The 13,006-nt window shown below is 44.0% G+C and overlaps 1 long non-coding RNA gene across 2 annotated transcripts in view; it reads left to right on the top strand.

Annotated features, from left to right (window-relative positions):
• The first annotated feature begins 6,573 nt into the window (after positions 1–6,573).
• Positions 6,574–13,006, top strand: part of LOC135321475 (uncharacterized) — a 40,928-nt gene continuing 34,495 nt past the window's right edge. For both annotated transcript variants that reach the window (XR_010381218.1, XR_010381219.1), the window contains exon 1: positions 6,574–6,940. This is a non-coding gene — a long non-coding RNA (uncharacterized LOC135321475). The remainder of the gene's footprint in view (positions 6,941–13,006) is intronic.

The following is a 13,006-nucleotide window of genomic DNA, read 5'->3' on the forward strand; positions in this document are numbered from 1 at the left end:
TTGAGCATATATATATATATCTCAAGATCTGGAACAGCATCTATGTGAGATCACACAGCGCATGCTTTTTTGTGTCTGGCTTCTGTTGCTCAACATCATGTCAGGCAGCATCACCTATGTTGTTGCCAGTAGTTTGCAGACTTCCTTGCTGAGTCATATCCCATTATGTGGCTATAGCACAATTTACTTCTCCGTTCTCTTCTTGATGGACACATAGGTTGTTTCCAATTTGGAGTTATTATGAATAAAGCTGCTTATAACATTCTTGCACATGACTTTTGGCAGATCAATCCACGAATTGCTCTTGGGTATCTAAACCTAAGAGTAGGATTACTGGGTCATATCAAAACCACTTATTAAATTAAATTTTATAAATTGATACAAGCAAGTTTAGGTCACTTCTTTCTTTTGTTAGGTTATTTTCAGTAGTGGTTCCATGGACTTCAGTTAGGGGCATTGCATATCTTTGTAATATTGAGTTATATCATAATTTTAATTAAAGGTAAAATAAGTCATTAAAATATGCCCACTTAAAACATTAGACCTGAGATATGGCAAGGTGAGGATCACCCAAAATAAAATAAAAGATCTATCTTGAGGTCTTTTGTTGGGATGTCATATTTCAAAATAAAGCCTTCTTTCAAAGATTTCATGGAAGATGTTTTGTACAAAATGCCCCGTGGTGATGTGAATCAGAGACAAACTCTCTTCCTTCAGATGCTTTCTCTAGTGCACCGTTGACATTCTGGCTGTCCAGGAGAAACGGAATTAATAATTTGTCATCAAAGTGACCCTTCTTCACCATCAGGAGTCCAGTATTGCTGGGGGATTAGACTGAGGTGGGATTTAGGCTCAGCCAAGGGAGGGTTTAACAAGTCGCTCCAGACCCTAAATAATAGTGTTGTTTCCTGAGCTGCCCAAGGGAGAAATACCCACATCATTAGTCACTGGACTGGCTCCTCTGGCTTTTCATCAGATTGTTCTATTGACTTGGGGAGAGAGAACTGCCAGTGACAGTGCTGATGAGCACGAGATAACCGTGGCAAACACCTGGAGCTGCTGTGATTCCCGCCAGGAGCAAAGCAACTCAGCATTTAACCTTATCTGCCTGCTCTTCGTGCAGACCAAGGTATGAGTTCCATCAGTTCTTATCGAATACCTAAACCAGCTCAGGGACCCCCTCATTTCTGCCGTATGGATCTAACCCTCTGGGGGAATCACTGCTGTTGTGTAACCCCCAGGGACCCTTGTCTGGGCCACTAACAGGCTCCAGGGGCATTCATTTCAGTAGCACAGCCCCCTGTGTCCTGGCCTTATCTCAGGTCCCTATGATATGGTGTCCTTACTGTCTTTTCCTCTCCATCCCCACCCACACATGATGGGAGTATCTAAGGAATTTAGGACAATTTGGAACATACAAGGCTCAGCACAGTGTGACTGGAAAGATGACAGGTTTTGGAACTAGACTGACCCTTCCTAGCCATATAACTTGCTACCTTTTCTGAACCTGTTGCCTCATCAGCTAAGTGGAAATTAGAATAGGGTCCATTCCCTAGGTTCCTCTGAGGCTTTGAAGGGAAACTGTATCCAGAGTACCTAGCAAAGAGCCTTTCATGCAGTAGGTTTTCAGAACTGTCATGTTGCCGCGTCACGGTCTCTCGGTGCTCCTGGCAGAACCTGGGGAGTGAGGAGGCGAGAGAACAAGGGAGGCGTCAGGGCTTTTTTAAGCTCCTCAAAACTGAAGACAGCTCAGAATAGCCCAGAACCCACTACTGGAACCGCTGGTAAGCGGCTTCCAGAGAGGCTCCAGATTGGCCCAGTGACAGACTGAACCCAGTTGGGATTGAAAGCAGCCAGGACAGCTGGAGGGAACACAGTGACCAGAGCAGTCAGAGCCTGTCACGAAAACCAAATGGCCCCCCAGGAGGGTGAATATTAATCTAGAGACCCAGGGCAGTATGAAATACCCTCCTCTCTAAGTAAGCAATTTGCTTCTCCATGGGGATCAACATTTTCACTTGAAATTCCTCCCAGCTCCTTGAAAATGATCACTCGAGTAGCTTAACATTTGGATAATACTGTAGTTTTCCAATCCTTTAGGTTAAATATTAAAGTAAGAAATTTTAAACTGGAAAATAACCAACTAGTGACAGGACCACACCAGCAAGTCAGTAAGAAAGTACATCAGGGACCCAAGGCTCTTTGATAATGGACATAATCATGTCTCCTCATTACCTCCTTGGGAAGCCACCCAGCTGGACCATAGCCCCAGGACTGTGGCTACAGGGTGTAAATAGAGAGAGGCTGGGGTAAGGTGGGTAGCAAGGGAATCCATTAGCAAGGATGTGCAATGAGGAGTTAGGAGATCCTTGAAGAACATTTCAACTCCTTGCAATTCTGAATGCATGGGGGAACCCCACAGCCTGCTTGTTGTGGTCACAGCCTTGCCTTCTGGTACTGCTAATGCTTCCATGGGGTCTTCTCAGACCCCCTCACTTCCCAACCTCCCTCTCCTGTTCCTGGGCTGGGCAGAGCCAGGTCCAGGGCCTTGGTCTCTCTACAGTGGTGGTTACAGTTCTGGAACCGGGATTGCGCTCGCTTTTCAACCAATTCTTAGAACAGAGTTCAAGCCTATTTATTCAACCCTTTGAAAATTTTAGGATAGTGTGAAAAGAAATCTGCAATGAGGCCTTCCAAAGTTAACACAGTTGAAAACAATAAAAACACCAAACTCCACTTTCCAACCATGGTAGATAAGCCAAACAGAAAACTGTTTTCAAATGTTTTGGATTAAAACTCACAAAATTGACATTTAAAAGCTGTCTTGGAAATCTTGATGCATTGAGGCCATTCCCATACAGAAAGAAAACAATCCTATCCTTTCCGGTGGAAGGATGGAGTGTCTCTTCATTCCTTGGTCTGCACAGGAAGCCCCAGCCCTGGGGAAGACTCAGAAAGTCACCACCTGAATTTTAGGCTGAAGCAATAAGTGGAATAAAGCTATTCTGAGAGAAGGTTTGTTACATGTGAGGTCGGCGTTCTCCCCAGCTCTCCATCAAGAAGGCTGAGCTGCACAGAAGAATGCTTCTTCTCCAGGATGGGGTTGCAGACATAGAGGTTGGATGAGGGGCTAAGCAAAGGAGGTCAAAATCCCTCAGGTGTCAGCTTAGATGTCACATCCCTTGAGGGACTTAGTTTGATCTCTCAAACTGAAAACCCTTCCTTTCGGTTCCTGTACAGCTGTTTATCCCAGTGGAAATATCACACCATATGCTCTCTCACACACACACACACACACACACACACACACACACCCCATTTAAGGGCCATATGATGTAAACTCCTGGTGAGGGTTAGTGGCCTCTTACGGGTTGCCTGGTGCAGGTTGCAAGCAGCCTTGGAGAGACAGGGACTCCTGCCTGCACGGCTGGGCAACCTCCTGCCTGGGATCCACTTCCAGGGCCTCTCATGACAGTGTCCCTGGCCTGGTCAAAAGTCTGAGTCTATTCCCTGGGAATGCATGTTTCTTGAGAGTTTTTACACTTCTGAGTACCTGTGTAACCAGAAAATGTCCAAGAACATTGCACGTGGGCTCCCAGATTAAGAAGCAATGAAACCAATTCTGACCGGGGTAAGTAAAAATTTTAAGTTGCACTGAAAAAGGCAAAGGGATTATGCTACTGACCACGTGGCATGGCTCCCCTCATTGAAGGATGCCGCCAAGGCGAAAGTGCTGAGTCTGGAAAAACACTGGAACTTCTCTGCAGACATTCCAGCAGAGCTAGCGTTGAAGGCTGATTTGTGAAGTGGTCAGAAGCTGTTAGTGACTTCTGATGCTTATTTTGTAAATATTCTCCATACTCACGTTTTCCATACAAGGTTTAATTACTGTTTTTGGTGATGTGATGACCAAGCGATCAACTGACATCTTTCATCCTCCTAAAACGTATCTCGAGTCCTTTGTTAATTTCTTATGAGAAAAGAAATTTCACCCTGAATCTTTATAAACCACCTGACATTTCGATGGGTCCCAAGCTCTCATACTTAATCAGACCCAGGCACATGTACTTACTTCATCTCCCCACCGGGCAGCAGGCTCCTCCAGGTCAGTCTGTGAGCTGCTCAGCGTGTCTGCCCTGAATCTCACATGGGTGCTGAGACATGACCGGTGAGTGGAAGAGAAACCCCAGTGCTCCATGAGGAAGCTTGTTCTCTTACAGGACCACACACATCTGTAATCTTGTTGGCAGTTTTTTATAGCTGTCTTGGCTTGATGTTAGTTTCCATGAAGATCTTCCTTAGTGAATTTGTGTGAGGCAGCCACGTGTTCAGTCAAAACCCAACACTTTCCAGCCTCCTTTTCAGCTGGGGTAGACTTGAAACTCAGCCCTGATGAATGAGACTCAGGAGAAGTCTGTTGGAGATTTCTGGACAAGTCTTTCTTCTCAGACACAGATATTGCCCATTCCTCTGCTCTTTCTGCCCAGGATATGGTTATGATAACAGGATGGTGGCAAAAATCAGCAGAGATCCCAGCCTTACCTCCCCAAGCCTCTCTACCAGAGCTAGCAACTGCCAATAAGGAAAATTAACCCAGATTTGTGGAAGCTATTGTTTAGTCAAGTTTCATTACTTGCAGTTGAACACAAACTCTGACTGACTCAGAATGGGGTGGTGGTGAAGGAGTCCTAGAAATGGAGAAATAAAACCAATCAAAGAATCAAGAGAGATGAGAGAGAGAACAAGTTTGGCAGATGGCAGTCTGCATTTAGAGGGTGACAGGTTTTGTAAACATCCAGAGCTCATTTGCATAAGTCTTGGGGCCAGATGGGTGTTTCAGGGAGAGGAAAGTCACAAGGAGCCTGACTGACTGGGCAGTTTTATTCCTCCAAGTGAATGGACGTTTGTCTTTGGCTTATCCGGCCACTGCTAATGAATTTAATTTGCCTGAATCTTCACCCAGGCTTGATCACACCTAGAGATACCTAGCATTGTTAGCTTCCTAAGATAATCTGATTTTAAACATGTTACTATCACTCTGAACATAACAATGTGCTCTTAGTTTTTCCCCCAATGTCCTGGCTGGGCTCCATCAGTCTTGCTGGCACTGAGCCCCAACTGGGCAGTGGAAAACCAAGGGTTGGAGCCACGTCCACCTACTTCACCCAGCTCCACGCTAAGAGCTGGTTCCTTATCTGTCAAAAGACAACAGCAACCCTGACTTCACTGGACCGTCACCAAAGGGCCAATGTGTGCTCTGTCCTCTCTGCCCTGTCCAGAGCCCCTCTCTCCTCTTGCTGCCCACGCTAAACTGATTGTGAGTTCCTCTTGTCCTTCTCAATCTGACGTCAAGTCAGGAATCACCACTTTGAAACACTTCCATATGCTGTCCCTGGCCGTGCCAGCGCCTGAGACTGACTTCTCAAGGGTCAAGAGACTGAGTGTGGCATCCTTTCTCTGTGCTCCCCGAGTTCCCCCAGCCCTTGCTTATCTAGCCGGCATCTGATCATTGTTCATATTCTGAGAGGCTCCTGAGCTTAGGACCCTGTTGTATTTGTCACTCTATCCACAGTCCCTAGAACAGTTCTTGGCTCATAATAAACACTCACAGATTTGTGGAATAAATGAGTGAGTGAACGAACTCCTGGGCATAATCTACATGTTTGTAGCACAGAAGGGTCCTAATAAAGTGCTTTTTGCAGGCAAATGCTTTGACGACGTTTGTGGAATGAAAACATTCCAGTCCTAACTCCCCAGCTTTTGGAAACTCTCTCTAATTGCTATCAATTTCTTATGACTTTTTTCTCTCAGTGTTTTGTAACCAGGGTGGCATAGAAGCTCTGGAGAGCTATACCACACTGTAACTATGTTTTAGAAAAGCTCTGTTCTCTCACAAACCTTCTCCTCCCAGCCTACTCAGGGGAAGAAAACTAGGACCTTTATCAAAATATCATTCTGATATTGTCTGAAGAAACCAATCTGCCGTGGCTCACCTAGGAAGTTGTACCTTTAAGAGATTACAATGAAACCTTACAATTTACTTTTTAATAGTGATGATGGATCACAACTGACATTAACAAGCACTCCCATGTGCCAGGCACTATTCTAAGCATTTCACTTAACTCTTCTCAACAACCTTATGAGGTAGGTGATATAGTTATTCCCATTTTATAGACGAGGAAACTGAGATACAAAGAGGTCAAGAAACTTGCCTCAAGTTATTTGGTGGTTGGTGAAGCTGGGATTTGAACCAAGGCAATCTGACCCAGAACTGGAGCTCTTAACCACTGAGCTATACTAGAACTTATTAGCGTTTTGGCCAAAGAATTTGGTGACATTGATCCAATTCAAATAACCCTCAGTTTGGATATATTGGATGACGTTCCTGAAAGGGCAATTTCACCTACAGGTCACTTCCCTTTCTCCCAATTGGATCTCAGAGTTCCACACTGGCTTACCTAGCCTTATTATGGTCTAGTCAATATTTCTCTATTTTATTTAGAAGAACTTGTAAACTGATTCCCACCCTCCCTCCTTTGCATATTTCATAAGACGCACCTTGCTTGCAGAGGGAGCAAACCACACCAGTCATGAACCCACAGTGCTGCGTGCATTGGGCCAGGAATGAAAACAGCTACACCATGGTAACCATCCGTCATTCTGTCCATCTGCTGCCCTAGAGGGATCTTAAAATAGTTTCAATTCACCTTTAAAATCTGTGGCTCTATGAAGGGCTTGTAACGCTTGGCAGCCCTGGAAGGCTGCCTGAGAAACAGGACTGCTATTCGGACTACTGGGTCCAGCTGTATGTCTCTTCGGAGGGAAACAAGCCATCCATTCATCAGGCCCTTGTGAAATTTTCCTTCCCTGCCAGCCCTGCAGCCAAGGAGGAGAATACCTGGAGGAATGGCTTCTGGAATTCTGTTCTTTCTAACACGAGGTTTGCTTTTTATTTTTTAAATTGTCTGCTAGTTTGTTTGTTTTTGGTCCTGCTCAACCCTCACCTGCTCCAACTTCCCAGCCCTACAACTTTCTCCTTCTTTTAGCTTTTCCTTCTTTAGCCCTAAAGCTAGGGGTTTGGGAATGAATGCATGTTTATAATCTAGAAATTTTAAATTAGTTAGTGGGGAGACCATTTATAATTTATCACCCAAACCAAGACACTTTTGAGAATGAAAAGCCCAGACACGTGGTCACCACTGGTTTAACTTGGATGCCATTTCACAGCACCAAAAAGTATTTATTTAATTTTATTTAAAAAAACGTATTGTTATCGAGGTAACATTGATTTATAACATTATATGTTTCATGTGTACAACACTGCATTTCTACTTCTGTATACGCCACAGTGTGCCAAAATTCAGCTTCCATCAGCCACCTACAGGTGAACTCCTTTACCCATTTTGCTCCCCCCACCCCAACTCCTTCCCCTCTGGTAACCATTACTATGATTTTTTTGTATCTATTTGTTTTTGTTTGGTTTGTTCATTTATTTTGTGTTTTTTTTAAATTTGTTTGTTAGTTTTTTATATTCTGTGTATGAGTGAAATATATATTTGTCTTTCTCCATCTGGCTTATTTCACTCAGCATGATTCCCTCAAGGTCCATCCATGTTGTTGCAAGTGGCAAGATTTTGCCTTTTGTGTAGCTGAGTTGTATTCCATTATGTGTGTGTGTGTATCCATATTTATACACATATCTCACATCTTTTGTATCCATTCATCCACTGACGGCACTTAGGTTGTTCACATGTTGTGGCTATTGTAATGCTGCAATGAACCTAAGGGATGCATATATCTTTTCCAATTAGAGTTTTTGTATTCTATGGATAAATACCCAGAAATGGGATCGTCAGATCATATGGCAGTTCTATTAATAATTTTTTGAAGCATCCCCATACTGTTTTCCATAGTGGCTGCAGCAATTTACATTCCCACCAACAGTGTATGAGGGTTCCTTTTTCTCCACATCCTTGTCAATACTATTTCTTATCTGGCATGAGGTAATATTGTGTTTTTTTGTTTTTTTCTTAATTTTTTGGCGGGGGAAGGAAATTAGGTTTGTTTGTTTGTTTGTTTATTTATTTATTACTTTTTTTTTTTTAACGGAGGCACTGGGGATTGAACCCAGGACCTCATGCATGCGAAGCACACACTCTATCACTGCCCTATACCCTTCCCCCCATTATGGTTTTGATTTGCATTTCCCTGATAATGAGTGATGCTGAACATCTCAAAAGAGCTCCTCAGTGCTCACCGCGCAGCGACTGGAGATAAGAGCATCTTGGCTCTTGGCTCTAGTGCCTAATTGTGTTTTAGGTCAGAGCACCGTCAATGGAGCTTAAAACAGGAAAGATTCTTCTCTTTTTTCCTTATTGAATCTTTAGTCTATAATGATCCGTTTTTGTTCTAGTGCTGTATGTTTCAAAAAGGTCACATTCTCAATATTAAGTGGTTTAGCCTCGCAAGTCTCTAGTTTGAATTTGTAAGTTATATTATAAGATTTCAATTCAAATATGCAGATTTTTTTTTTCATTTCAAATCCCATTTAGGCTGTAAAACTGGGTTTAAAATAAACTTACAGTTAAGCTCCTTAACTATTTTTTGGGGTTGATGCTATCAGATCAAGAATATTCTACACGTGTAAAGAGTGTTGTATAATTGAACATATTCTCATTTGATATCCACACCAAATATGTGAGGTAGGTGGCAGAGTTGAATCTTTTTTGAGCACAGAACATGCCAACTTGAGTTGGTATCAAATCACGGCACCTAAGAACAAAGGAGCATGAAGAATCAATACCACCAAACAGAAAAATTGCACAATCTTTTCATCTGGTTCAAGAATAAACATATAGATACACCATTCTGAAAGCTACATTCGCTCTTTTTTTGGTTTTTTTGTTGTTGTTGTTTATGAGAAATCATGCCACCGTGAGTAGCCAACAATTTTGACTGCAACCTATAACCACCCTCCCTCCACATCCTCGCCAGCAGAACCCACTTCTACTTAATTCTGAAAAGGCTGGCTTTCCCAGCTTCCCTTGCAGCCATAGGCATCTAATTAAATTTCCATGAGCCTCTAGTTAAAGTTTGGTGAATGAAGCCAGAAGGGAAGTCTTTTCTGGAGCTTCTGCAAAAAGTCTTCCTCTTTGATAAAAAGAGCCAAGCAAGGAAAAATTAGCACCTCTTCCTTTTGGATACAACCTGAATGGCTACAGTCCCCTTGTGTCCACAAAGGGTCAAGACTGAGGGTCAGAGCTCACACGCTGAGGGTGGCAGGACGTCCGCGGGCTTCTTTTCCATTTCATTAAGCCCCTAAACCAATGTCGGAAGTACTTGTCTCTGGGCTTCTTGTTCTATGGGGAAAAAAATGTCTTTGTCTTATTCTTAAGCCAAATTTAGCACACCGTTACTTGCATCTGAGCACCCTTATGTGATTCTCCATGTAAATGGTACTGCCGTAGTTCACCGTCAGACTTATCCCCTTTTTTGTTACATTACTTTCACTTTCTAGGAATTAAAAATCTAGATGATAAAACTGACCTGTACACACAATTTTAAAAATCAGTAGAATGCCCTTACTATAATATAAAGGAGAAGTATTAAATAATTTAAAAGAAGAATATGCACTGAAATGTGCAGATGCTTGGGCGCAGCTCTGCTGGAAGACACGAGGCAGGAGTCAGAGCTCCCAGGTCTACATAGACTCCCACGCAGCCTGCCGCCGGTGTGCTGTGCTGGGGATTCAAATCCCATCAGAGGTGTAGACACTGGTATTGTGATTTTTCAAAAGTTGAACGATTTTTGGTGAAGTTCCAAACCAAACAATGTACAATCTTACATTGACTTAAGCAGTAGCCACTTTCTTGGAAAATTCAGCGAACTTTCAAACAACGCAGATTACTTTGTGATATGTAACACAGAGCTGACACCTAGGATCACAGGATTATAAACATGTTTTCACCTAGGTGAATATCTGATGGCATGTGTGGAGGTTGTGTGAGACTCTGGACAATTTTTTGCTATGCAGGATTTGCCTGCACGTTGCAAAATGTCTGGTGTCTGGCCCAGTAAACACAGATGGGCATCCCTAATGATTGTGACAGCTGGAGTCCCCCCATACCTTTTCCAATCATCCCCTCACACAGAGGAGAGTGGAGCACAGAGGCAGGTGCCCCGGTCACTCAGTCTGCATCAGCGCCAGGAGCACCCCTACTCCCTCTTCTGCTCAGTTTCTTGGGGGGTGAGTGTGGACAGAAAGCACAGAAGCTATTGGCCAATGGTCACCCTTTGTTAGCATGTGTGTATTTTTTTCCACTGACCATCTATTGAGCTCCCACTCTGTGCAAGGAACTGTGGTCACTTCCAGTATACACGGGGCTGACTATGTTTTCCTTCCTGCCCTCAGGGAGGTAGAAGTCTAGAGTAGAAATGGAGAACACTATCCAAGTAAGACGGAGCAGAGGTTATTCGCCTGGGGTTCCAAAACTGTATTTCAGTGGACCCTTTCATTTCTTGACATTGCAGACAAGACTGCATGTACATGTGTGTGTGCGTGCGCGTGCACGCGTTCCCATAAACTTTTTTCTCTGGGTAGAGGGTGTATAGATTTAATCATAGTCTCGAAACACTCCAGGATACTACAAAGGTTACAGTTTATGCAGGCAGGCCTGATAAGTAGGTACTACCTTATTTGTTGAGTTTTCACAAGTTGCCTCTGCTCGAAACACCTCTCACCCAGATAGTTCTTTCACTGAAATTGCACCAGTAGAGATTCTATTTGAGTGACTGGAGAGCTAGCTTGGGTCTCTGTGAGCATCATCTTTCCAGGAACATTCAGGAAATCTTTACTGAGCTTCTGCTGCGTGCCTGGCACTGAACTGGGGACTAGGGACCAGCCGTGAACAGAACGGAGCTCTCAGTCCCGTGGCCAGTGTGGACTGGGGGAAGGACGCTAGGACAGCAGAAGGGCAGGATCTTTTGAGAACACAGTGGGGTAATCTAACCCATTCTAGGGCAGCAGAAAAGTTCTTAGGAGGAGATAACAAGCCAGCCTGGGCTGCTAATGCCCTGCATGGATGTGGACCTGTATATCAGCCAGCTGTCCCATGTGAACAGAGGGCCCTGGTCAAGGAGGATATTACCTTGGATCTGCAGACACAGGGAAACAGGGTGGTGGGCAGCCTCCACCAGTGTTGGGCCTTTGCTGTCTCCCAGCTTTGCCTGGGTCAGCCAGTGGGTGAACAGGTCGGGCCTTGTAAGATGGCTTTGATAACAGGACCCACATTTTGGCGCGTACTTAAAAATTCCAAATTACACGGGCTATCATGATTTGTTGCAGGAGTATGATTGGGAAGTGGACTGCGGACTCTCTGGGCCTGGAGAATGAGGGGGAGGGTGGTTTATAACTGGCAAACTATGTGCTGACTATAACCGTGCTGAAAAGCAGTGCGGTTTCTACGAGGTTCTTTCTGAAACTAGTACATTTTGGTTTCCCCCTGGAACAATGCCTTTGATGGAAAGAAAACATACCTTGGCCTTGAAAATGCAAAAACCCTCTCCCACTGCAGCCCTGAGCAGTTCTTAATGCTGAGGGTTAACTTGTCCTAAGGCCATCTTGTCCTTGGAAACCCAAAGGAGCAAAACACAGACCTTTCTATGCTCTCCCTTCTTTTACTAAAAAGGAACAGGAATAATTGCCAATTCAGTAGGCTCCTTGCTCTTTTGTGCATTTTAAAGGCATTGCTGTTTGGGATTTGGAAGAAAATCATGAGAAATGAGAATCTCTCGCTGCCTTGGCTGGAAGCAGGTTCATTGTTTGCAGAGAGAGCTGGTTTCCATGGTTTTGGACTATAGACCACAACATTTTTTAAAAGAGTAGTTTCTACTTGCAATTGGATCTAATAAACAGCCAAGGTAGTCAGTCTCCCAACAGCAAAAGTTCTTTATGTTATTTGAAAACATCCTAATATGTTATCATTCACAACCAACTGCACATGTTTTCTAGTTATTACAAGTCACGCGTATCTCTCTGGATAGGCCCTGGTTGGCCCAAATTTCTGCTTCATAAGGGCAGCCAATCATGTTTCAGGCTCAGGGTCCCAGTCTTAGAAGTAAACACATTCCTTTCTAAACCATAGGAGACTCAGGGGATGGTCTGGGCGAGGAGAGCAGGGCAGGAACCTGCAGTATTTGAGGCCTGAGCCCTAGCCCTGGGCGTGGCCCTCTGAGCGGAGACCATCAGAGCTGTAAGGAGGCCGCATGCTTCCCCTCCGGGCCAGAGCAGGTCTTGCCCTCCCAGGAACCACGTGGCGTGCTGCCCGTGAACTGACATATGGAAACTGCCCGTTTTAACTTCTGTTGCGAAAACAGGACATAGGACAAAATTTTGCTTCTTTTTTTCATGGCATATAAATAAGAACAAATGTGCTAAAATGAAAAAAAAAGACAAAACTGATTTTCTGGTCATACTGGGATACTGGCTTGGAATTAAGGAGGATCAAGAAATGAATGTAGCCATTTCCATGATTAGTAGCAATGGTAAAGCAATATGTGGTGTTCCCTAGAGCCAGAGGCTCGGCTCAGTGGACGGACCCTAAAGCTTGGGTCTCACCCCATGTCAATACGTCTAGTCCTTACAGTCCTTTAGCAGAAACCTACCTTCTTTTTAAACAGTGGTGAACTACATGGCCACTCTTAAACCACTAATACTGTCACAATTGTTTTGTTTGGTTTTGTTTTGTTGGTGGGATGGTATGGTCTTTTCTCCCTTTCTTGAACTTACAGCAGTTTTCTCGATCATTTTTCATTTTGTTGGCTTTCTCATCATTTGCTCCTTACATCGCTGTTTGATTTTTCCTTCAGTTTCGATCTTGCCTTCCCAACTGATTCATGAGTTCTTGGGGAGCAGAGACCGTAGGATATGTTCATTTTCCTGTGTATTCTGCTTCCCCACGTAGAATGGATTTCCAGGTCTCATGCAAGAAACCAAATGGGCCTGTGC

Source organism: Camelus dromedarius, chromosome 6, assembly GCF_036321535.1.
Source record: "Camelus dromedarius isolate mCamDro1 chromosome 6, mCamDro1.pat, whole genome shotgun sequence".
Classification (NCBI taxonomy): domain Eukaryota; kingdom Metazoa; phylum Chordata; class Mammalia; order Artiodactyla; family Camelidae; genus Camelus; species Camelus dromedarius.